At 46.7% G+C, this 23,250-nt stretch overlaps 1 protein-coding gene across 17 annotated transcripts in view; it reads left to right on the forward strand.

The window, feature by feature from the left end:
• SIPA1L1 (signal induced proliferation associated 1 like 1) overlaps nt 1-23,250 on the forward strand; it is a 512,605-nt gene that overhangs the window by 6,943 nt on the left and 482,412 nt on the right. For all 17 annotated transcript variants that reach the window (XM_055538504.1, XM_055538534.1, XM_055538533.1 and 14 more), the window contains one exon: nt 15,833-16,107. The gene's annotated coding sequence lies outside the window, so the exon portion shown is untranslated. The remainder of the gene's footprint in view (nt 1-15,832; nt 16,108-23,250) is intronic.

Here is a 23,250-nt window from a genome sequence, read left to right on the forward strand (position 1 = left end):
GTTTAGTTGGGTTTGTTTATTTTTTTTTTAATATGGGAGAGACAGAAACATGGTTATAGTCTGAGGAGGAGAAGCTCACAGAAAAGCAGAAGATGAACCATTAGGAGAATGGAGATAATTAGTGGATCAAAGACAGGCAAGGGGAGGGAAGGGATCTTGAATGCAGAAGGGATTTTCCTGAAACAGGACAAGGGAGGAGGAAGGCAGGAAGGAGGTAGAGATCCACCCAGGAGCCTTCATCTCACGCATGAAATGGGAAAGTCCCTCGCTGTTCCCTCTTTAGGCAAGGGGTGCGAGGAAGTGCCAGGTCCAAAGTGGCCGCAGTGGGGCTTGAGGGGGGTTGCTGCACGGGATGGAGGGACCTTGGGGCTTGAGGATGTGCCAAAGCCACCACAGCCAGGTGTGAGCCTCAGCTGGGACTCCATAGACGGGACAATGGGAAATGGCCTGAGAATCACCAGGTGGCACCAGTGAGTGCAGACATCCACCACCCCAGGGAGGGCTGGCCTAAAGACTCCAGAGCCCCACTTCTACCTCTGTTCCCAGGACGCCATAATGGATGGATGTTGGGGAAACTGCAAACTCTTGGGGTTTCCACTGTCTGATTGGTGGATCACCTGGCTTAGGAGTTGATGAAGGTGGGGAAAGCAGGCTAAAGACTCACTGAGGCTCTTGGGAAGAGCAGAGTATGTTTTATTGTTTTATTTATTTTTGGCTGCCCTGGGTCTTCATTGCTGCGTGCAGGCTTTCCTGAGTTGTGGTGAGCAAGGGCTATACTCTAGTTGAGGTGCTCGGGCTTCTCCTTGCGGTGGCTTCTCTTGCTGCAGAGCATCGGCTCTAGGGTGCCGGCTTCAGTAGTTGTGGCCCACAGGCTTAATTGCCCTGTGGCATGTGGGATTTTCCCAGACCAGGGATCAAACCTATGCTCCCTGCATTGGCAAATGGATTCTTAACCACTGGACCACCAGGGAAGCCCCAGAGTATGTTATTAATTGCACCACCCACAGCTCCAGAGAGCAGATTTTGAAGGCAAAGCCAATTGCTCAAGACTCATTGTTTCCTTGAGACGCAGCTGCTGCTAAGTCGCAGAGTCTAGTAGAAAAATGATGAGGGATTAGTGCTCAGGATATTAGGAGGCCAGCCTGACTCTTGCCTCTGAAAGCTGTGGGACTTTGCTTAGGTCATTGGCCTCAGTTTCCTCTTCTTCTTGGTGTGTATTTGTGGACATGTCGTGTGGCGAGGGAGCAGCTTCATAGAATTAGAGCAAGAAGAGTGAAGAGTCAAGTTCTCGTCTCTTCTCCCCACCCCACCAGTAAGCCCAGATTTCCCACAGATTTTAGGAGGAGGACCTGCATGGACTGGTCTGCCTAGTGCCCAAGGGCCCTGTGTCCCCCCGACAACCCCCCAACCCTGCTGCTACCATCAGACACAGGCAGCAGGGGTGGGGAATCTGTCACCCCTTGTCGCCTGCTCAGGTGGCTGCACCCGCTTCTTTGCTGCTGGCCTCTAGCCGGCTCCGTGACCAGCACAGCTCAGGCTGTGCTCACCAACTGGGTGTTTGAACCCAGAAGCATTCCCAGCTCCCCAGTGGCGGGCAGCTTGTTCTCTGCCCTTCCAGGGATCTGGGATCGATTTAGCCTGTTTCCGTGGCAGCACGGGTTGCAGCGGCAGCCTCTGCCTCCCCACGAGGCTGGTTGAGTCACGGCTGCCCACGCTCACCCTCCGCAAGCCTGCCGGGAGCCTGGAGAAATCAGCAGGGGGTTGCCAGAGCGCCCTGCAGGGCTGGTGGCTTCCTGCCCTGGGTCTCAGTCCCAGTACAAATAGAGTGCTGGGCACAGGGCCCTGGACCGGGCTCACCCACCCAGAAACTTGGCGGGCTCTGCCCACGAGAGCTGTTAGATCTGCTCTGACTGACTTCAGAGTAGATACTTTCTTGGCTGCTGCCAGCAGCTGCAAGGCCTCATGGGAGAGACCTGCAGGTGTTCGCACTCCAAGTCCAGTGTTCTTTTCATTGCCCAACGGTCGGCTCTCAAACTTGTCTTCCTCTGCCCACCTCAGCACCCAGGTTCCTTCTGGCTCTCCTCCCACGACCTCCCTTTGTGACACCCATCAGCCCTCTCCTCTGAACAACAGGCCTCATATTGCATTCTTTCCCAGGTCTTCTCCTCCCTGAAACTTACCTTTTCTTCCTCCTTTCCCATTTTCTGATCTGGGTAAGCTGAAAAAAACAAAACACAAACGAAAAACAAACCCGAGATCATTTTGTCTTATTAAGGCTAGTAGCAGTTACAGGGCTCATCTCAAAGGTATTGCTTTTTATCCTTGGCTTTGAGAAGCAGGACATCTGTCTAAGGCAATAGTTTCTCAGAATATAATCCTTAGACCGGCAGCATCACTGGGGAGCTTGTTAGAAAGGCAGAGCCCACCCCCCTCTCCCCGTGCCCTGTGTCACAAACTCTGGGAACGAGGGCTGACAGTCTGTGTTTGACAAGCCCTCTAGCTGACTCAGATATCTGCTGGAATTTGAAAACCCTGGCGTAAGGAAGTGGATCTATAGCAAGGGGGTTGGAGTGTTTTGGTCCACACCTCTGTCTGTGGTCACAGCATAGCTGCCAGTGTCTCTGTTTTGTTTTAAATTTGTTATAACTTTCTGGCTGCATTCTGGGTCTTCATTGCTGCACCCTGGGTTTTCTCTAGTTTTGACGAGTTGGGGCTACTCCCTAATTTTGGGGTGCAGGCTTCTCATTGTGGTGGCTTCTCTGGTTGTGGAGCACAGGCTCAATAGCTGTGGCACGTGGGTTTAGTTGCTCTGCAGCATGTGGGATCTTCCTGGACCAGGGATTGAACCTGTGTCCCCTGCATTGGCGGGCAGATTCTTAACCTCCAGACCACCAGGGAAGTCCAAGTGTCTCTGTTTTGTGTGAGCCATACTGAGGGACTTGGGTTAGACAAAGACCCCAGCTGCCCCAACTCTGGGGACCCAGAGTTTTCCTTAATGACGTCCTTCCTCCAGATTGTTTGCATCAATGGAGAGAAGCTGGCATGTCTTTTCCTATGTGGAAAGGGCACCATTACCCTACTTACCACAGAGAGGGCATTGAGGGGGTGAAAGGAAACCCACTCATTGGAAATGAACAATCCAGCCATTGTGGCCAGGGACGAGAGGCCCCTAAGTGCATTTCTTAAGACCTAAAGAATTCCAGCAGAGGAAAAAGGCACTGGTGATACTTGTTAATCAATGCACATTCCTCTTTCGTCTCTCAGTTCTTGGCTACCTCGGCTCTAAGCTGCGTTATGTGGAATCTTTCGAGGTGGCACGTGGACCCTCCACTTTTGGTGCAGGGGCTCTGGAGTGTCAGGCTCAGTAGTTGTGGCACTTGGGCTTAGCTGTTCCACAGCATGTGGGATCCTAGTTCCCCGACCAGGGATCAGACCCAAGTCCCCTGCATTACAAGGCAGATTCTTAAGCATTGGACAACCAGGGAAGTCCCAAGCACCATGTCACTTTGACCCAAGTTGAGTCAGGGAAGCTATCCTGGTTATGCCTGGAGAAACACTCAGATCCAAAGTTGATGGACCTCTCTGAAACACAGGGTAATCTGCAAAACAGCTGAAGGACCTTATTAGTGTGTTTTTCTTCTCCCCACACTGCTGCTGCTGCTGCTAAATTGCTTCAGTCATGTCCGACTCTGTGCGACCCCATATTCGGCAGCCCACCAGACTCTGCCGTCCCTGGGATTCTCCAGGCAAGAACACTGGAGTGGATTGCCATTTCCTTTTCCAACACATGCATGCATGCTAAGTCGCTTCAGTTGTGTCCAATTCTGTGTGACCCCATGGACAGCAGCCCACCAGGCTCCTCTCCACAGGATTTTCCAGGCAAGAATACTGGAGTGGGTTGCCATTTCCTTCTCTGCTCCCCACACTATTAACTAACAAATCTTTGTATTTGTGCAACAGTGCAGTTTTCCAGCAGCTTTCCTGTGTGGCTAAGACCTAAAAGCCCCCCAGGCACCCAGCCTGAGGACTTGGTTAGCTTCTGGTGCTGCGTTCACTTCCGGTAGGGGATGTGGGATGAATCTTTTGTTATAAGGGTGGAACGTCTAGTTCTCCATGCCTGCTGTACCTCGCAGCACATTCCCCCACCCAGCTGCCCCAGGACTGCCTTGCAGGGCAGGTAGCGCTTCCAAAAGGCGTCTGCAGAGAGGATGGGAAGGCTCCAATACAGCAATGATGGACACAGAGCGGTGGAGGATGCCTACCTTCCCCCGCAGGCAGGAACGGGACCCATTATTTTGAGCTTGCAAAGGAACACAATGACATAAGCTTCCCATCTGGCTCCCCAAACACTTTGGAAACAATTCCATCACAAGTCCATTAGTTTTATGGGGACTCTAGAGACAGGCCAAAGTTACAGTTTGTCCTCTGGTATCTCCATCACTCTCACTCAGGCTTTGTCACTCTGTGTGCCCTTCATCCCTGCCAGCTGCCTCACACCTGCCTCTCTGTCCTTTTCTCTCTCATCTGCCTCCCTTCCCCTTTTGCAAACCTGTCCCTAACATGGGTCCAGCAAGGGCTCCATTCAGTCTAACCAACGTTTTCAGAGCATCCACTCTGTGCAAGATCCACACCAGGGGTTGGAGATTCAGGGACGAGCAGGACAAAGCCAGGACTTAGGAGCTTGCTCTCAGTGGTTTTAGTCCAGTTGTGACACCTTCCTCAGATGCCTGCTTGCATCCTGTTCCACCTTGCACCCTCTTCCTTTCACAGAACACTTGTCCTCAGATTCTCCTGTGTGCCAAGAATGCAAGCATTTCCATGCATTCTCTCACTTACACTTTCACATCAGGCAGATTCTGTCTATTTTCCAGATAAGGACGTGAAAGCTTAAGAGGTTATATGAATTGTTCAAGCTCACACAAGAAAGGGCCAGCTGGGATCCCTCCTAGATGGACTGCCTTCAAGACCCAGCTTCTTCCTACGCTGCTGTGCTGTAGCCACCAAAACTCATGCAGCTGGTTATCCACAATCAAAACAAAAAGAACAAAGAGATATCCAGGGCTGTAGCTCTCTCTCGGCCTCTCTTCCTTTTGACAGTTGCAGGGGAGGGTTTGTTGTTTTAAGTCTAGGGATTTGGAGATCATTGTCTCATATTCTTAGAGTTGTAAAAACTGGTTGTTTTGATCATTTCTTCACTCTCTAGGGGGCTTCCCTGATAGCTCAGTTGGTAAAGAATCCATCTGCAATGCAGGAGACCCTGGTTCAATTCCTGGGTCGGGAAGATCTTCTGGAGAAGGGATAGGCTACCCATTCCAGTATTCCTGGGCTTCCCTTGTGGCTCAGCTGGTAAAGAAGCCACCTGCAATGCAGGAGACCTGGGTTTGATCCCTGAGTTTGGAAGATTTCCCCGGAGAAGGGAAAGGCTACCCACTCCAGTATTCTGGTCTGGAGAATTCCGTGGACTGTATAGTCCATGGGGTTTCAAAGAGTAGGACACAACTGAGCAACTTTGACTTTCACTCTCCAGAGCGTAGTAGAAACCTCTTCTGACACACCGCTTGAGCACTGCGGTCTGGCCTCTCTCTCTGAAGTCATCTCTAGGAGTCCTGGAAACAGCATGGATGCTGAGCTGTCTTTTCACATTGGAGAGGGGGGTTCAGTGGCCGAAGAAACGGTTCACGCTGCCAGTCTACTTTCAGTCTTCACTCACGGCCCTCTCTCACGCTGACCCCCTTGGAAGGGCAGGAGACATCGCAGACCCCCATGGAGATTTCTGAAGGGTCTCAGCCAGGAAGATGGACAGCCCTAGAGGGCTGTCTGTTGGGTGTCGTGTGATTTGCATGTTGTGTGTGGTTTTCAAGCATTCTCATAAACTGGCCAAATATCAACGGCAGGATCCACAGTAAAATTTCCTTATCCTGGTGTTTGAAGCTGTCAAGTCTTAACTCTTTTTGCACCTTCATGTTGCATTAGTCGCTCAGTCGTGTCTACTCTGTGCGACCCCATGGACTGTAGTCTGCCAGGCTCCTCTGTCTATGGGATTCTCCAGGCAAGAATACTAGGGTGGGTTGCCATTCCCTTCTCCTGAGGATCTTTCCGATCCAGGGATCAAACCCAGGTTCCCTGCATTGCAGGCAGATTCTTCACTGTCTGAGCCACCAGGGAAGTGAAGGCCAGGGAAGGCCATGGGAGCCACTCACCTCCCCACTCAAACCCCCTGTGCCTCTGTCTGGGCAGTCAAGGAAGTCAGGAAAAATGTAAGCACTCCCTAAATAATCATTTGGGGTCACTCTGCTTTCCCAGGCAATTTTGGTGCCAACTGTCTCCAGGAACAGTGACTCCATCTCTTATCACATCACTCCCCACCAAGGCTCTGCAAAGCTCTCACACTGAACTTGGTTTCAAAGGCAGCCTTGGTGAGGTAGTGATCGTGACTCCGTTAACCACAGCAGGAAGAGCGCAGATGTGGAGCTTAAGGCGTGGCAGCTGGGGATCCAGGAAAAGGCTGGAAGTCACGTGTTTACATCAGGAAAGTCTCCCAGAAGATAGTGAAGCTTAGGACATAAGTCCAGGTTCAGAATAAGGACCTCTGCCCAAGAAGTCCAGTTCTAGAAAGACTGAGTTACCGGGGAGGTTACAAGAGTGGGAACTCATAAAGTGCAGGGTGAAGAACCATACTCAGTATCTAGAATCCAGGTGGAGATTTGTTTTCTCATCCACAGCTTACTTTTTAGAACTGGGGCTTAATACCCAAGTCATAGGAACTGCAAGAGTAACTCAATGCTGAGTGTCAGGACCTGAAGTGCTACTGAAATCTATCCGGCTAAAGGCAGAAATACTGAACACATGTTTTTGTCTGTCCTGTTCTTCCCCACCCCCACCCACCCTCTGAGAGTACATAATCCACACGATTACCTTCCCCACACAGCTACTACAAAATCATCAGCTATTCTGTGTGACTTAACTCGCCCCTCTTGGCCCTGATTGACTGGCCCAAGGGTAATCTCTGACCAAGGCCCTTTCCAGGGATGTTTAAACTTGGGACCCAGCACCTTGAGACACCTTCTCGGTGGTGACTCTAGCAGACCCTGTCAGTACCCAGCACATGCCCCTCACCCTTGTCTCTGTTCAGACTTCATATGACTCATCTCCTATAATGGATTCTCTACTGACCAGCGCGTTCTCCAAATGGCTAATGTCTCTTTGAAAATCTGACATTCCTGCTTCTTTTCCACATATGCCTTGCTCTAAAGCCAAAAGATTGAGAATTGACTTAGTAATTTTCTTCACTGGGTTTCACACAGCTTCTTTCAGAGCAAAGATTCTGATTTCATTCTGAAGCTAAAGGATTCCTTTCAACACCACGGCTTTCTTGCCAACCTCTGGAAACTTTCCTGGTACTCAGAGATTCTGAGTGGCCCTTTTTATACCAGATACCTGAGCCAAACCTTAGTTAATTTCAGTTAAACTCTTCAAGTTGGGAGCTAGGTGAACTTAAACTGTCTTTTTAAAGAAACAGACTGATTCTGTAATAGAATCATATTTATTTTTGTGCTATGCACTTATTTCATCTAGTAGATTATAAACATTTGGAGGAGAATTAACTGTTAAACATCTTTGCATCCCTTGGCTCGTAACCAAGCACCTATTATATATTCAGTAAATACAAGTTTAATACATAAGTGAATCATTCAATTTTATTTCTTATGTTAAATATAAAATTAATGATTTGAATATCATTAATCACATAGATCGGAGAAGGCAATGGCACCCCACTCCAGCACTCTTGCCTGGAAAATCCCATGGATGGAGGAGCCTGGAAGGCTGCAGTCCATGGGGTTGCTGAGGGTCAGACACAACTGAGTGACATCACTTTCACTTTTCAGTTTCATGCATTGGATAAGGAAATGGCAACCCACTCCAGTGTTCTTGCCTGGAGAATCCCCGGGACGGGGCAGCCTGCTGGGCTGCCGCCTATGGGGTCGCACAGAGTCGGACATGACTGAAGTGACTCAGCAGCAATCACATAGATAATCCCACTAGGACACATTTTAAGGTATACTGTTATATATTAGAATGGCTTTATTTATTTTTATTTTTTATTGGAGAATAGCTGATTTGTAATGTTATTAGTTTCTGGTGTACAGCAAAGCCATTCAGTTATATACACATGTATACATATTATTTTTCCTATTCTTTTCCATTATGGTTTATTACGGGATATTGAATATAGTTGCCTGTGCTGTATAACAGTACCTTGTGGACTGTAGCCTGCCATGCATCTCTTATGTCTCCCACGTTGGCAGGAAGGCTCTTTACCATGAGCACCACCTGGGAAGCCCCATTTGTGTCGTGTTTTAGAATCAACAGGTAAGATGTCATATGGAATTTGTCTTGTTCTTTCTGACTTACTTCACTTAGTATGATAATCTCTAGGTCTATCCATGTTGCTGAAAATGGCATTATTTCATTCTTTTTTATGACTAAGTAATACTCCTTTGTATATATTTACCACTTTTTTTAATCCATTTATCGGTAGATGGACATTTAGGGTTTTTCCCATGTCTTAGCTATTGTAAACAGTGCTGCTATGAACATTGGGCTGCGTATATCTTTTTGAATTATAGTTTTGGCTGGATATATGCCCAGGAGTGGGATTGCTGGATCATATGGTGACTCTATTTTTAGTTTTTTGAGGAAACTCCTTACTGTTTTCCATAGTAGCTGTACCAATTTACATTCCCACCAATGGTATAAGAGTGTTCCCTTTTCTCCACACCCTCTCCAGCACTTGTTATTTGTAAACTTTTCAGTGATGGGTGTTCTGACTGGTGTGAGATAGTACCTCATTATAATATTAATGTGCATTTTAGAGTGATTTTATAATAGGCCCAATATTAATAAAATTGGGTAAAACTAATTGGCACTTCCCTTTTACTTATAGCATACTCCTCTGCTAAGAGACCAGTTTCCAACATGTGTCCTATATCAAGAAGATCTCCTGTCTTCCCAGTCAAAAGTTGTTTAACCCTTTGATGGAACAGGGAAATCTCATTGGCAAAGCAGAAATGGAAGTTGTTGAAGGGAGTGGGGTTGAAGTGGGGGGCATACCTTGAACTGTCATTGAGTATTTTCTCTGTCTGCCATGGGCTAGGGCTCAGTTAGAAGCAACTTATGAGTGCTGGCCCCTGCCCCAGTCCAGAAAGCAGGAGTCACGGCACCCCTGACAGATGCCCATTGGAAGTGGGCACAGAAAGGTCCTATGGAAAGGTGGTGGGTCAAGTAGGTCACAAGTCGGGGCAGAGCAACCGCATGGCGAGAAGTCATAGCCCCAGCGTCAGTGTGAGCCCCAAAGCCTGGGACACAGGGTTCCCCCAGCCTCTGCTTTGCTGCACCCAGATTCCTGCATGTGGCAGGATAGCTCTCCAGTGTGAAGTCTTCATGTGGTCCCCAGATCTGTGTATCAGGAAGGGAAGGCAGTCTACTCTCAGAGGAACAGAGGTATAAGGGCATAGAAATGTCTACTGCCTTATAGCCAAGAGAGGAAATTAGAAGGCCTAGGGCGGAGCAGAATGTGTTATAAATGTATGCCTTGACTCTGCTGCTTGCTGGTGACCTGGGTGAAAGGCATGCACACACACAGATGACCCTATAGGGTTGCAGGTGGCTCAGGGGAAGCATGGAGATGCAGAGAGACACCACGCTCCCGAAGGCCTCTCCAGGTCCCAAATACCCTGCATTAGAGTAAGTCAGATGGCAAGGTGGCAAGGACCTTGGTGATCCTGGCCTGCCCACTGTCCATTCCACCCTCTTCTGGTGACACTTGATTTTTCTCTGGGAGCCCATTCTTCCCCCTCACCCCCTCAAGTCCTTGTGGCCTCATACTCCTGTTCTGAAGTGGATACCTGCCCTTCCTAGCCAAACAATGGGTTTTATCTCCTGGCCATGGTAATGATTTAGGAGAGTGGTGTGTGACCCAGCCCCAACCAGTCAGCCCAGGGTAGATGGCTGAAGTTGGAGAAAGAGGCACCCTTTTCCCATGAGGGCAAGCCCAGAGATTTGAGGGTGAGTGGAGAAGAGACAGGTGCTGTGTGGGGAGCTGGTGCCTGAGAATAGAACCAACATGGTAGGGATGGGGGTCAAACGAGCAGCCCAACCTTATTCAACAGATTTCCAAGCCAAGAAATTCCCTATTCTTAAACCCCTGGAGAAGATAACGGCTACCCACTCCAGTATTCTGGCCTGGAGAATTCCATGGACTGTGCAGCCCATGGGGTTGCAAAGAGTTGGACATGACTGAGTGACTTTCAGTTTTCAAGCCAGATAGAGTCGGCTCTTGATGCAGTCACGAATCCCCTTGGTGACTACAACAGCCAATGGTCCCATCAATCAGAAAAGGAAACAAAAGGAGGGACCATTACTGAGGCGCCAGCCTGGAAGGGCTTCACTTCCAGGCCTTTTCCATTTTCTCCCCTGAGATCGGTTCACACAAGGCAATTCTCCTTGAGAGGCTGCCTGCAAATCCCCAAAACCAGGGGGCCCTTGGTTCCTTCCCTACCTCCCACCCGCTGCGTCCTTGTTGAGGGAAGCCCACCCCTCCCTCCACGATGTCACAGGGGGTGGGTGGGTTTCCATGTGTGCCCTTCACCTGCAGAGCCATTTTTAGACCTTGTTTTCTATTGACCAGAAAATTAGAAGACATTTGAAGTGGCTCTTCATCAAGCCCGAGGAGATTTCTGCAGTTGCTATATTTGAAAGCCCGGCAGCAGGTTGTTTGGGCTTACATCCTGCTGTTATGTAATAAACATAATGTTAAGCTTTGGAAGCCTGGAACACGGGTTGGGAGGGAGGAGACCAGTAGCCTCACAATGATGTGTGCCCTGCAGATGCTTTGCAGAGGTTGAGGAGAAGATAATATAGTTTCTGCATTAAATGGTGTTAAAATAACAATGTGTGCACAGCAGACTTGAATTACTATGTAAATTCCCAGAGGAAACAGTAGGGGGGAAAAGACAGAAGCAAGAAAAGAGGTTGTGTATTAATATATGGGAAAATGTAATCAACAGCCAAATAGAAGCTGTTTTTAGTAAGATAAAGAGACTCAGAGATGTGGGCTGATCTGCAGAGAGGAGATTGTATTGGTTTTCCAGGACTTGTCACTGATTACCATACATGTAGTGCTGAAAACACTATGAATTTATTATCACAGCATTCTAAATCAGAAATCTGATCATGGTATGGCTGGGTTCTCTGATTAGGATCTCACGAGGTGAAATCAAAGTGTCCTCCAGCCTGGGACCTCACTTGAAGTGTGAGGTCCTCTTCCAAGCTCACATAGCATTAGGCAGAACTTAGTTACTTTTCGGTGTAGGGTTAAGGGTCCCCTTTTCTTTTCAGCTGTTGCTGGGAGCTGTTCTTAGCTCTTAGAATCCTCCTACATTTCCTCACCATGTGGTCCCTTCCATGAAAGTTGCTCAGTCATGTCTGACTCTTTGCGACCCCATGGACTGTACAGTCCATGGAATTCTCCAGGCCAGAATACTGGAGTGGGTAGCCTTTCCCTTCTCCAGGGGATCTTCCCAACCTAGGGATCGAACCCAGGTCTCCTGCATTGCAGGTGAATTCTTTACCAGCTGAACCACAAGGGAAGCCCCTCCATAGGCTCTCTTGAAACATAGCTGTTAGCTCCCGCAAGGCCCCAGAAAAATCTCTCTCACATTTCCAATCTCTCTGACTTCTTCCATCTGTGGCTGCTAGACCCTCTAAAGGCTCACCTGATTAGGTCAGGACCACTCACCTCAAGGAAGGGGTTTACACAGAGTATGCACACTGGGGGGTGGGACTCTCGGGAACCATCTGAGAATTCTACCTTAGCGATCAAATTTCCGTACAGAAGCAGAGACCCCCAAACACATAATCTCTTCTTTTTTACATATATTATTTATTTGGCTGGGTTGGGTCTTAGTTGTGGCAAGCATGATCTTCATTGCACCATGAGGGGTCCTTCCTGGCAGTGCAGGGACTCGAGGCACTCAGGCTCAGTAGTTATGGCACAGTCCAAGAGGGCGGGCTTGGTGATTGTGGCACGCTCTGAGAGTGTGGGCTTGGTAGTTGCAGCACATGGCCTCAGCTGCTCCGCAGCATGTGGGATCTTAGTTCCCCAACCAGGAATTGAACCCGCGTCCCCTGGATTGCAAGGTGGATTCTTAACCACTGGACCACCAGGCAAGTCCCCAAAACATGTAATGGTAATACGCTACTGACATGGACTAAATGTTTACATCTCACCAGAATTCATATGTTGAAGGCTTAACTCCCCAACATGATGATGTTCAGAGGGGAAGGAAGCCTTTGGGAGGCGATTAGGATTATTTGAGGTCACAAAGTTAGAGCCCTCCATAATGGGATTGGTGTCCTTGTAAGAAGAGGAGGATAGACCAGAGCTCACTCTCTCTGCCATGTGAGGATATAGTAAGAAGGCAGACATCTACAGGCCAGGGAGAGGCCCTCTCCAGCACCTGAACTTGCTGGCACCTCAATCTTGAACGTCCAGCCTCCAGGACTGTGAGAAATAGATGTCCGTCTGTAGCATTTTGTAATAGCAGTCCGAGCTGACTAGGATGACCACAACGCTGAAGGTTGCACTCATTTACCTCCACATGAGTCTTCCGGAAAACAAATCATTCACGGGCTGTGAAAGCATTCAGGATCTAGAGCTTTCCCAGGACGTTCCTTCTTCCGCACCTCATTTGTTTGTGCCTTTATTCGTCCAGTGACTGAGGGCCTCCTCTCCCCCTTGGCACTATGCTTGATCCCAGGGCCGTGTCTAGGGTGAGACCAGTGAGGCACCTGAGGACAAGATGAAGGGGTGCCCGTTGGCACAGCCCTGAGGGTAAGTGCCCCCTGAGATTCTGCAGACTAGCTTCACAAGGGCACAAAATTTCCCCTAAAGAACACAGTTGAGTACAACTGGAAAATTGACCCCTTCTGCCCTTTAATGAGTCCATAAAGGTGCAGAGTCATTTCTAACACTATCAAGATAAAATCTGACATTAGGGTAAATTCAGTGCTCCATTTCATTGAATCATAACTCTGATGAAAAACCACCACCACCTGATGCTCCATCAAAATGTTTGTGCAGTTTTCTCACATCCTGGGGAGAAGCCATGGGTCCTGGGAGCATCCTTGTATCTTTTTCACCTCTTGTTCAAGTTTTCTTTCCCTTATTTGCTGTTTCAGCACCAGCTGGAGCGCCTGTTGGAAGACTTGCATGAACCTCTATTTTTCCCCTTACTTCCATCCACAATGGCTCATCTGCTGAGCCAGTCATCAGAATCTGACTTGCCGTCCTGTAGGTTGTCCGGAATTTCATCTGACTGAGAAGCCCCTGGCTCTGTTCTGAGTGCCCTGGGAGCCTGGCCAGTCTATGGTACAAAGGCCAGCTGAACCCCATGACCTCAGCCCTGAAGCAGAGGACAGGAAAGGAGAACACCCACAAAGCATCTTGCTTAGGACCGTTCAGACTCTTTGGTGAACCATCCTCTACTCACTATTCTCTGCTCCCCAGGGGGTGGGAAAATGCCACCTGATTACCATCTTGGGGCTGGGAGCCCTGCATGTCCTTGTTTGGATAAATTTCCTTAAAGAGCCAAGAACAGCCCTGAGTTTAATTTCCTAGGGTGTTTCTCTGTGCTGAGTGCTTAACTAGACAGAAGGTTAAACAGAGTACTGAGCTGATGGCGAATACGCATGACCAATTCCCCAACCTCAGCCATGGAAGGGGTTTGAGGGGCTGGATCTTGGGGCCCCGTGTGCTGCCACAACCCAGATTTGCATCTTCTAGAATTCCTTGCACAACAGCAGACCTATTGTGAGGACTTTCTTTCCTCCTACCCTCATGCCCCAAGCAAGGCAGATGTTTACTTCCAGCACTAAAAGAAGGAGGTCCTGTGGGCAGAGATGGGAGGAATGCTAACCAGAGCTAACCTAAGTCAGATCAGCAGACTGGCCACTAGCCAGCCTCTGCCTTGCCCTCTGGGGACAAGCTGGGTCTCTGTGCCCTGGTCTGTAGGTTAAGGTTCTGATTCAAGGCTCAGTCACTTCCCCTCTGATGCTTTTAATATTATTAATCATCCCTTTGCTGAGAAGGTAACTCATACAACAAAAGAAACTTGAGACTGACCCTTACCTGCTGCTGCTGCTAAGTCACTTCAGTTGTGTCCGACTCTGTGCAATCCCGTAGACAGCAGCCCATTAGGCTCCTCTGTCCCTGGGATTCTCCAAGCAAGAATACTGGAGTGGGTGGCCATTTCCTTCTCCAGTGCATGAAAGTGAAAAGTGAAAGTGAAATAGCTCAGTCGTGCCCGACTCCTAGCGACCCCATGGACTGCAGCCTACCAGGCTCCTCTGTCCATGGGATTTTCCAGGCAAGAGTACTGGAGTGGGGTGCCATTGCCTTCTCTGACCCTTACCTAGAGGCTGCCAGAACCAAAGGAGTTTCATGCATTTCTCTTCACCTCAGTTTCTTCAATCAAAAAAGGAGGGGTAATTGTATTTGGTTTGCAGAATTTTGTGTTTAATTAAAAGTAATGTATACCAGGCACAGTGCTTGGAAACTACTACCCACTTAACAAAGGGTTGTTACTATTACTGCCATTACTGTTATCCCCACCTCAGAGTGTGTGTTGTTGATCTGGGCTGTGAATTTGTGAACTAAGATTGTGTGTAGGGTTGATACCAGTGATGGTGCCTGGCACGGCAGAGGTGTGCAATCAGTGAATAAGTCTGGAATTTGAGCAAGGGTCAGTAGCCACCAGGAAGTACAGAGCAATTTTCTGCTCTATTTCCTGGGTCAATGGTTCTTCAATTATTTGTGTTCCAGACACATCCGATGGGACTGACATATTCGGACGACTATGAGTCAGTGATAATTGCTACTCAATCCCTGTTATGAAAGAACCATGTCTCCCAGTATCTGTAAAACTAACCACTGTGGTCCCACCATTTATTTGGATACCCTTTGGCACTGTGGTTGGGGGTAGAATGCATATTGCCCTGACCTCCCTGACTAACGTACACAAGAAGAATTCTCACATGTTCATTTAACCACCATATTTCTTGGCGACTAGTCTGATAACATACCTTGTACCCTTTCCCAGCACTACAGGCTATCGCCGGGGCTTCCCCAGTGGCTCAGCGGTAAAGAATCCACCCGCAATGCAGGGGATGCCAGTTTGATCCCTGGATTGGGAAGATCCCCTGGAGTAGGAAATTGCAACCCACCTTTAGTAAGGACACAGGAGCCTGGCGGGCTATAGTCCATGGGGTCACGAAGAGTCGGACACGATCGGGTGACTGAGCGTGCTTGCACAGGCTGTAGCCGTGCTGTGTTGGTCCAGATCTCAGGCAAGCGTGGAACATTGCCCTTGGAATTCCAAGATTTAGCTTTGCAGTCTCTATTGCTCAATAATCAACAATCCTGAAGGTCCCTGATATGTAGTCATTTGTAATTTAACTAAGAAGTCAGCTTTCAAAAATTAGCTATTACACAAGTACTATATGAGTATATATATTGCAAACTGCTTATACAGTAGAGAAATACACAACGGCAACCTGTAGAGGTAGTCTTTACTTGTATCAGTCAAAGTAGGACATGTTACACTGCAGTAACACACATACACACATGTTACACTGCAGTAACAGACACACACACACACACACCCCGCCACCCATACTCTCAGTGGCTTATTGCAACAAATGTTTATTTCTTATTCACAGCACATGTTTTTCACAAGTTGGCTACAAGCTCTGCTTCTTGCTTTTTTCACTCCAGAACCAAAGCTGATGGGAAAACCTAGCCTCTATCTGGAACACTGTCAATCTGGTGGCAGAAGATGACAAAACAAATGAGGCCCTGACTTCTAAAACTTTGCACAAAAGTGACCAACATCACTTCTTTGGCCAAAGCAAGTCACATGGCATTCCTGAGATCGACAGTGTGGGAATATATCCTCCTGCAGAGAGGAGCACAGCTGGGAAAGAAAGTGGAAGGTCTGGTGAATGAGATGACATCTCCTACCTCCTCCTAGGATGACTTTCCGCCCAGAGGTAACTGCTCTCAACACTTCAGTTCCCTTTCTTATACATTTGCCTGCGTGTGTGTGTGTGTGTGTGAAAATATATATGCACATAAGTGTAGAATGTTCACATGTTGTTCTGCAACTTGCTCTGTTCTCTTAATCTGCCTCAGAAACCTTCACATGCAGTGTATATAAGCCTATCCCACTCCTTCTAACAACTATATGGCATTTCATGCCGTAATTAAATTCTTGGTGTATTTTTGAATGTCTTCAAAATGTTTTTCTATTACAATTAATGTTGTGATATTTATCCTTATGCACATGTCTTTGCGCACATGTATATTTCTGAATAATAGGTTTCTAGAAATTAACTGTTAAAGCAGAGCACATGTACTTTACAATTTCTGATAGATACTGCCAATTTACCTTGAAAAATGCCTTCATCAGGGTACACAGATGTCAGCAGTGTGCCTGATTTTCCAAATCCTCAACAACTCTTAATATTATTATTAAGCTTTTTTTTCTTTGTTGATCTGGTGAATTTTTAAAATGTAGTTCATCGTTTTAATGCATTTCCTTGTTTATTGGTGAGGTCAAGTGTTTGTATTTATTGGCTAATTTCACAGTATTTTCTTTTGTGAGTTGTCTATTTTCCCTCTTTGCCCATTTTCTAGTGGTTGTTTTCTCTTTCACAGTTGAATATGTTGAATTATACTTTTCCTCAATATTAATCCATTCATCTTGTAGCTGGAATGTGTGTCCTCATTTCCCCCTTGTTTGCCCCCGGCAGTCACCGTTCTACTCTCTGCTTCTCTGAGTTTAGCTTTTGAAGATCCTACGTGTAAGTGAGATCATATAGTATTTTCTTTCTCTGTCTGACTTATTTCACTTAGCATAATGCCCTCAGGGCCCACCCATGTTTTTGCAAATGGCAGGGTTTCCTTCTTTTTTGTGCCCAAAGAATATATATACCATATTTCATTTATCTATCCATCCCTCAAAGAAGCTTAGGTTATGTCCATCCCTTGGCTGTTGTGAAGGATGCTGCAGTGACTGGGAGTGCAGCATCTCCTGGATGATCATTTCGTTTCACTTAAATATATGCCCAGAGATGGAATTGCTGGATTATAGGACGTTCTATTTTTAATTTGCAGGGGGGGAAACTCTACCCTGTTTTCCACATTGGCTGTGCCATTGTTTTTAATTTTGTTCATGGCATCTTTTTGTTGCAAAGTTTGCCATTTTCATGTAATCGAATCTCTGCTTATTTAAAGTTTCCGGGTTTGAGGTCTTGCTAAGACTTTTCTTAACTCAGAAATTCTCCTCTATATACAGATATTTTAAAGTTGATGGTTTTGTTTTATGTTTAGCTCTTTACTCAGAAGGAATTTATTATTGGATAAAGTGTGAGGTGGGGTAGTAGAGGCTAAATTTTCTCTGCCTTAAAGCAGGTAGCTTATCACCCCAATACCATTTATAGGATATTTCCCCCTTTCTCCAACTGGTTTGAAATGTACCATGAATTAAATTCTTAGCATTTAAAAAATGTATTCCGTATCTTAAGGCATCGGATTTTACGGTGGAGCTGGTATACAGGTGTGCACACCTCAGGGAGTGTGAGGTTAATTATAGCACCCATGGATTGACACAAGCATTTCCTGCTCATTGTAATTATGCTCACAAACATAAAGACTTCCTTATGTGTAATGAACGATTCTGACAGCCTGACAACTGCTGATGATGCTTGACAGGGTACTACCGACCTGGGTCCCTGGACTGTTTAATCAATAGAAATTGATAAGAGGTCAGACTAGGAATTTAAGCAAGACTTTATTAGAAGTGAAAACAAAGACCAGCTTCCCTTGCTCACTCTCTGTGGAGGGCAGGCTGGTTCTTTAAGGGGATGAGGGTAGGGGTGGATCTGTGGGTGAGCCCAGGAAAGTTTGGGTGGTCTGCCCACTGGCTTGCTGGTGCCACATGCAGGGACCATGTGCAGTGCCCCGCTTTTGCTCTCTGCACCTCAGAAATGGCGGTTGGTTTGGGGGAGGGGGTTGTACCTTATGGTTCATAATTTGTCCCAGCTGCGCATGTGTGCAGTTATTTTTAGTCCTTTATAGTTTCTTTGTGTTCTGTTGCTGGAGGAGATGTTACCCAGGGGCAAGCACTCCAGTAAAGGGCCTCAGGTGCCAGGTCCCAGGCTATCTCAAAGGGATCTAAAGAAGTGAGCGTCCATTACAGTTAACTGGAGTCTTATAGTAATAGATGGGCTTCCCAGATGGCGCTGGTGGTAAAGAAACTGCCTGCCAACGCAAGATACGCAGGAGACACAGGTTCAGTCCCTGGGGTGGGAAGATCCCCTGGAGGAGGCCATCGCAACCTACTCCAGTATTCTTGCCTGGAGAAACCCATGGACAGAGGAGCCTGGCGGGCTACAGTCCATGGGATCACAAAGAGTCAGACACGACTGAAGAAACTTAGCAAGCAAGCCAAGTAATAGAATTATTAAAGTTTTTAAGGGGTCATTTTCATTTTTCAGTTATTCTTTAATACATTTTACTTAGGGTCTGTTTGGGTTTGGTGGTCCTCAGGAATTCAAGGATTCAGTAGTTCTGGGGTGAGTCCCTAGAAGCATTCGGGTTCTACTGTGCCGAGAGCTTTCCTGGTGCCCAAGATTCTCCTGCAACTGATTCTACCTTGAGGGCATGAGCGGGTGAGATTTTTCCAAGTGTTTCCATTCCACACATTTTGTGAAAGAAAAAGCTGCCCTCTGTGCATCCATTTTTCTCACCGTCAGTAGCTCTTCATCCAACGGCAACCTGAGTGGCCCTTCTCCACATTTCAGAAATGCCTCATGCTGGTCTGGTCAGAGGCATCTGAAGATGCCGGGGTGGGGGCAGAGGAGTGTGAGCAGTGTTCAGAGAATGGCTGACCTCAGAAGGCAGATGCTTTGAGCCTCCTGTGCCCCTGGGGGTGGACTTAGAACAGATAAGGAGCTGATGAGTTGACAATTGCCAGTAGGAAAGGGGAATGGGTCAGAGGTCTGCCCCGACCCACATCCCTCTCTCCTCCCACTATACCCGCACTGGCTCCTTGGTGTCCCAAGACGAGCCACTTCATCTACACCCTGAAGGAAGATTAGATGATAACTTAAAACAAGGCGAGCTGCCTGGGCTGAGGAGACAGAACTGAAAGCTGCGTGGAGAATGTGGAGAATGCCACAACAGGTAAAGGAATTGCTGGCTGCCAATCTGGGCCAGGGATCTCCTGGCCCTGGGCTGCCTTCCAGCCAGCCAGTAGGTGTCTTCTCCTTTCTCTAGAGAGCTTTCACCTCTGGAGGGCTTCACCCCTGGAGCCCAGGCCTGCTGTCCCCCAGCCAGGGTTTCTCAAACTCTTCCTACTAAACCAGCCCTAGATGAGGCATAGCCAGCCCCACCCCAGGCCAATGTGATTTCTCTGGCGTCTCCACCTTGATCTTTAACACTGAAGCAAGTGTGTCTTCTACATCATGTGTCTATGCTTGTTTTGATATCAAAATTGCATTTTCAATTTCATGCCTGACCTCCCCTCCCCCTTCCCATCGGGTCCCAGTATAAAACTCAATGCTGCTCTGTACTTCACAGGGCTCATCATGTTTGTAATTAGTTTATAATGTGTGTCCAATCATGTATTTGCTGTCTTTCCCCTTAGAGTGTAAGCTCCAGGAGGATAGTGGCTGTGTCTGTCTTGGTGGGAGCATTCTCAGGGGCTGGCCAGTGCCTGTTTGTGGCCTTTAGCCTTGGTGGTTAGAGTCTTCTTAGGATTAAGCTTCCTTTCACCAGAAGAAAGGCCTGATACCTCACAAAGGGGTTATTGTTCTCCAAGGGTCCAGGTGAAAGGAGCCATCCATCATTGCTGGGGCCCAGCCGGATCACAATTCCTGGCCCCCTCCCAATGAGACAATGACATCATCTCAGAAAATATACAAAGGACAGCCTATTCCATCAGACTGTCTGTGGAGAATTACTTTAAGCTCATTCCTGCTGTATTAGGTATATAATATCATAACTCAGAGTTTCCCAGATTTAGTTCAAGGGCATAGATGATTTGGTTAGGCATTTGATTTTTAGAAATGACATTTCCAAGAAGAATTTGAAATGTGTCTTCCTGAGGGTACAAAATTACCTTGATTTGGGAGAGGAGCTGATTTCTCAAATAAGTAATTGTAAATTGTGTCAACCTCCCTCACCTATGGGTCTAGTTCTCCCATCTCTTACACAGGGATTTTCTGTGACAACCCTTATCTTTATTGCTCTTGATAACCACAGAGCACTGTTAAAAAGATTTATTGGTTAAGAAATGCAAATTCCTTAAAACAGCAAAGTGCTCACTCTAAGTTTCATGTGAAGGTGTGGTTAAACAAACAAGTCAGCATTTGAAGACAGTGCTAACAAAAAAGTAGTCTGAAATCTGAATTGTGGGGTAGTTATTTTTATCATAATTGCTTACATTTATTTGCACATATATTATGTCACTAAACTGAGTTCTTTGTGTGAATCAACTTATTTAATTCTCACAGAAACCATCTGATAGAGGGAGAATTTGATTCCCATTTCATAGATGAGTAAACTGATATTAATAATTGGGAGTGAATACATAACTCTCCCAGGATCATGCTTAGTGGGGAACTAGGCCAGAGCTCTGGTTCTGATTTACACTGTTCTGTGGTCCAGACTGTTACCACTGGACAGGAATAAGTGTTACCCAGTCATGTCTGGCTGCTCACAGCTTGAAAATCAACATGCAAGAGAGAGATTTTGGAAGAAAGGAAAGTTGCTTTTAATCAGAATGCCAGCAACCTGGAGAGATAGTGGATTCAGTGGCTCCCAAAACCCAACTCTGAAGATTCTGCTTGGCTATGAAAGTTTTTAAAGGGAAAAAGGGAAGCAATCTCAGTTATTCATTGAGATGGGAGGTCATAGTTGTTGCCATCCCCCACTGTGTGTAGGCTTCTGTGTAGGTCTGTCAACTTCTTGCAGTTTTCTTTATATGCAATTGTGTTCACACAGTTTGTTTGTGGGATTACTGAAGGGAAAGCTAGGGAGGAGATCTGGTCACCAACTCCCCAGGTCAGTAGGTGCCCAATATGTTACTGGAGATCAGTGGAGAACTAAATCCAGAAAGAATGAAGGGATGGAGCCAAAGCAAAAAGAATACCCAGCTGTGGATGTGACTGGTGATAGAAGCAAGGTCCGATGCTATAAAGAGCAATATTGCATAGGAACCTGGAATGTCAGGTCCATGAATCAAGGCAAATTGGAAGTAGTCAAACAAGAGATGGCAAGAGTGAATGTCAACATTCTAGGAATCAGAGAACTAAAATGGACTGGAATGGGTGAATTTAACTCAGATGACCATTATATCTACTACTGCGGGCAGGAATCCCTCAGAAGAAATGGAGTAGCCATCATGGTCAACAAAAGAGTCCGAAATGCAGTACTTGGATGCAATCTCAAAAACGACAGAATGATCTCTGTTCATTTCCAAGGCAAACCATTCAGTATCACAGTAATCCAAGTCTATGCCCCAACCAGTAACGCTGAAGAAGCTGAAGTTGAACCGTTCTATGAACCTACAAGATTTTTTAGAACTAACATCCAAAAAAGATGTCCTTTTCATTATAGGGGACTGGAATGCAAAAGTAGGAAGTCAAGAAACACCTGGAGTAACAGGCAAATTTGGCCTTGGAATATGGAATGAAGCAGGGCAAAGACTAATAGAGCTTTGCCAAGAAAATGCACTGGTCATAACAAACACCCTCTTCCAACAACACAAGAGAAGACTCTATACATGGACATCACCAGCTGGTCAACACCGAAATCAGATTGATTATCTTCTTTGCAGCCAAAGATGGAGAAGCTCTATACAGTCAACAAAAACAAGACCAGGAGCTGACTGTGGCTCAGATCATGAACTCCTTATTACCAAATTCAGACTGAAATTGAAGAAAGTAGGGAAAACCACTAGACCATTCAGGTATGACCTAAATCAAATCCCTTATGATTATACAGTGGAAGTGAGAAGTAGATTTAAGGGCCTAGATCTGATAGATAGAGTGCCTGATGAACTATGGAATGAGGTTCGTGACATTGTACAGGAGACAGGGATCAAGACCATCCCCATGGAAAAGAAATGCAAAAAAGCAAAATCGCTGTCTGGGGAGGACTTACAAATAGCTGTGAAAAGAAGAGAAGCCAAAAGCAAAGGAGAAAAGGAAAGATATAAGCATCTGAATACAGAGTTCCAAAGAACAGCAAGAAGAGATAAGAAAGCCTTCCTCAGCAATCAATGCAAAGAAATAGAGGAAAACAACAGAATGGGAAAGACTACAGATCTCTTCAAGAAAATTAGAGATACGAAGGGAACATTTCATGCAAAGATGGGCTCAATAAAGGACAGAAATGGTATGGACCTAACAGAAGCAGAAGATATCAAGAAGAGGTGGCAAGAATACACAGAAGAACTATACAAAAAAGATCTTCATGTCCCAGATAATCACAATGGTGTGATCACTGACCTAGAGCTAGACATCCTGGAATGTGAAGTCAAGTGGACCTTAGAAAGCATCACTATGAACAAAGCTAGTGGAAGTGATGGAATTCCAGTGGAGCTATTTCAAATCCTGAAAGATGATGCTGTGAAAGTGCTGCACTCAATATACCAGCTAATTTGGAAAACTCAGCAGTGGCCACAGGACTGGAAAAGGTCAGTTTTCATTCCAATCCCAAAGAAAGGCAATGCCAAAGAATGCTCAAACTGCCGCACAATTGCACTCATCTCACACGCTAGTAAATTCTCCAAGTCAGGCTTCAGCAATATGTGAACTGTGAACTTCCTGATGTTCAAGCTGGTTTTAGAAAAGGCAGAGGAACCATAGATCAAATTGCCAACATCTGCTGGATCATCAAAAAAGCAAGAGAGTTCCAGAAAAACATCTATTTCTGCTTTATTGACTATGCCAAAGCCTTTGACTGTGTGGATCACAATAATCTGTGGGAAATTCTGAAAGAGATGGGAATACCAGACCACCTGACCTGCCTCTGGAGAAATCTGTATGCAGGTCAGGAAGCAACAGTTAGAACTGGACATGGAACAACAGACTGGTTCCAAATAGGAAAAGGAGTATGTCAAGGCT

Source organism: Bubalus kerabau, chromosome 10, assembly GCF_029407905.1.
Source record: "Bubalus kerabau isolate K-KA32 ecotype Philippines breed swamp buffalo chromosome 10, PCC_UOA_SB_1v2, whole genome shotgun sequence".
In the NCBI taxonomy this organism is placed as follows: Eukaryota; Metazoa; Chordata; class Mammalia; order Artiodactyla; family Bovidae; genus Bubalus; species Bubalus kerabau.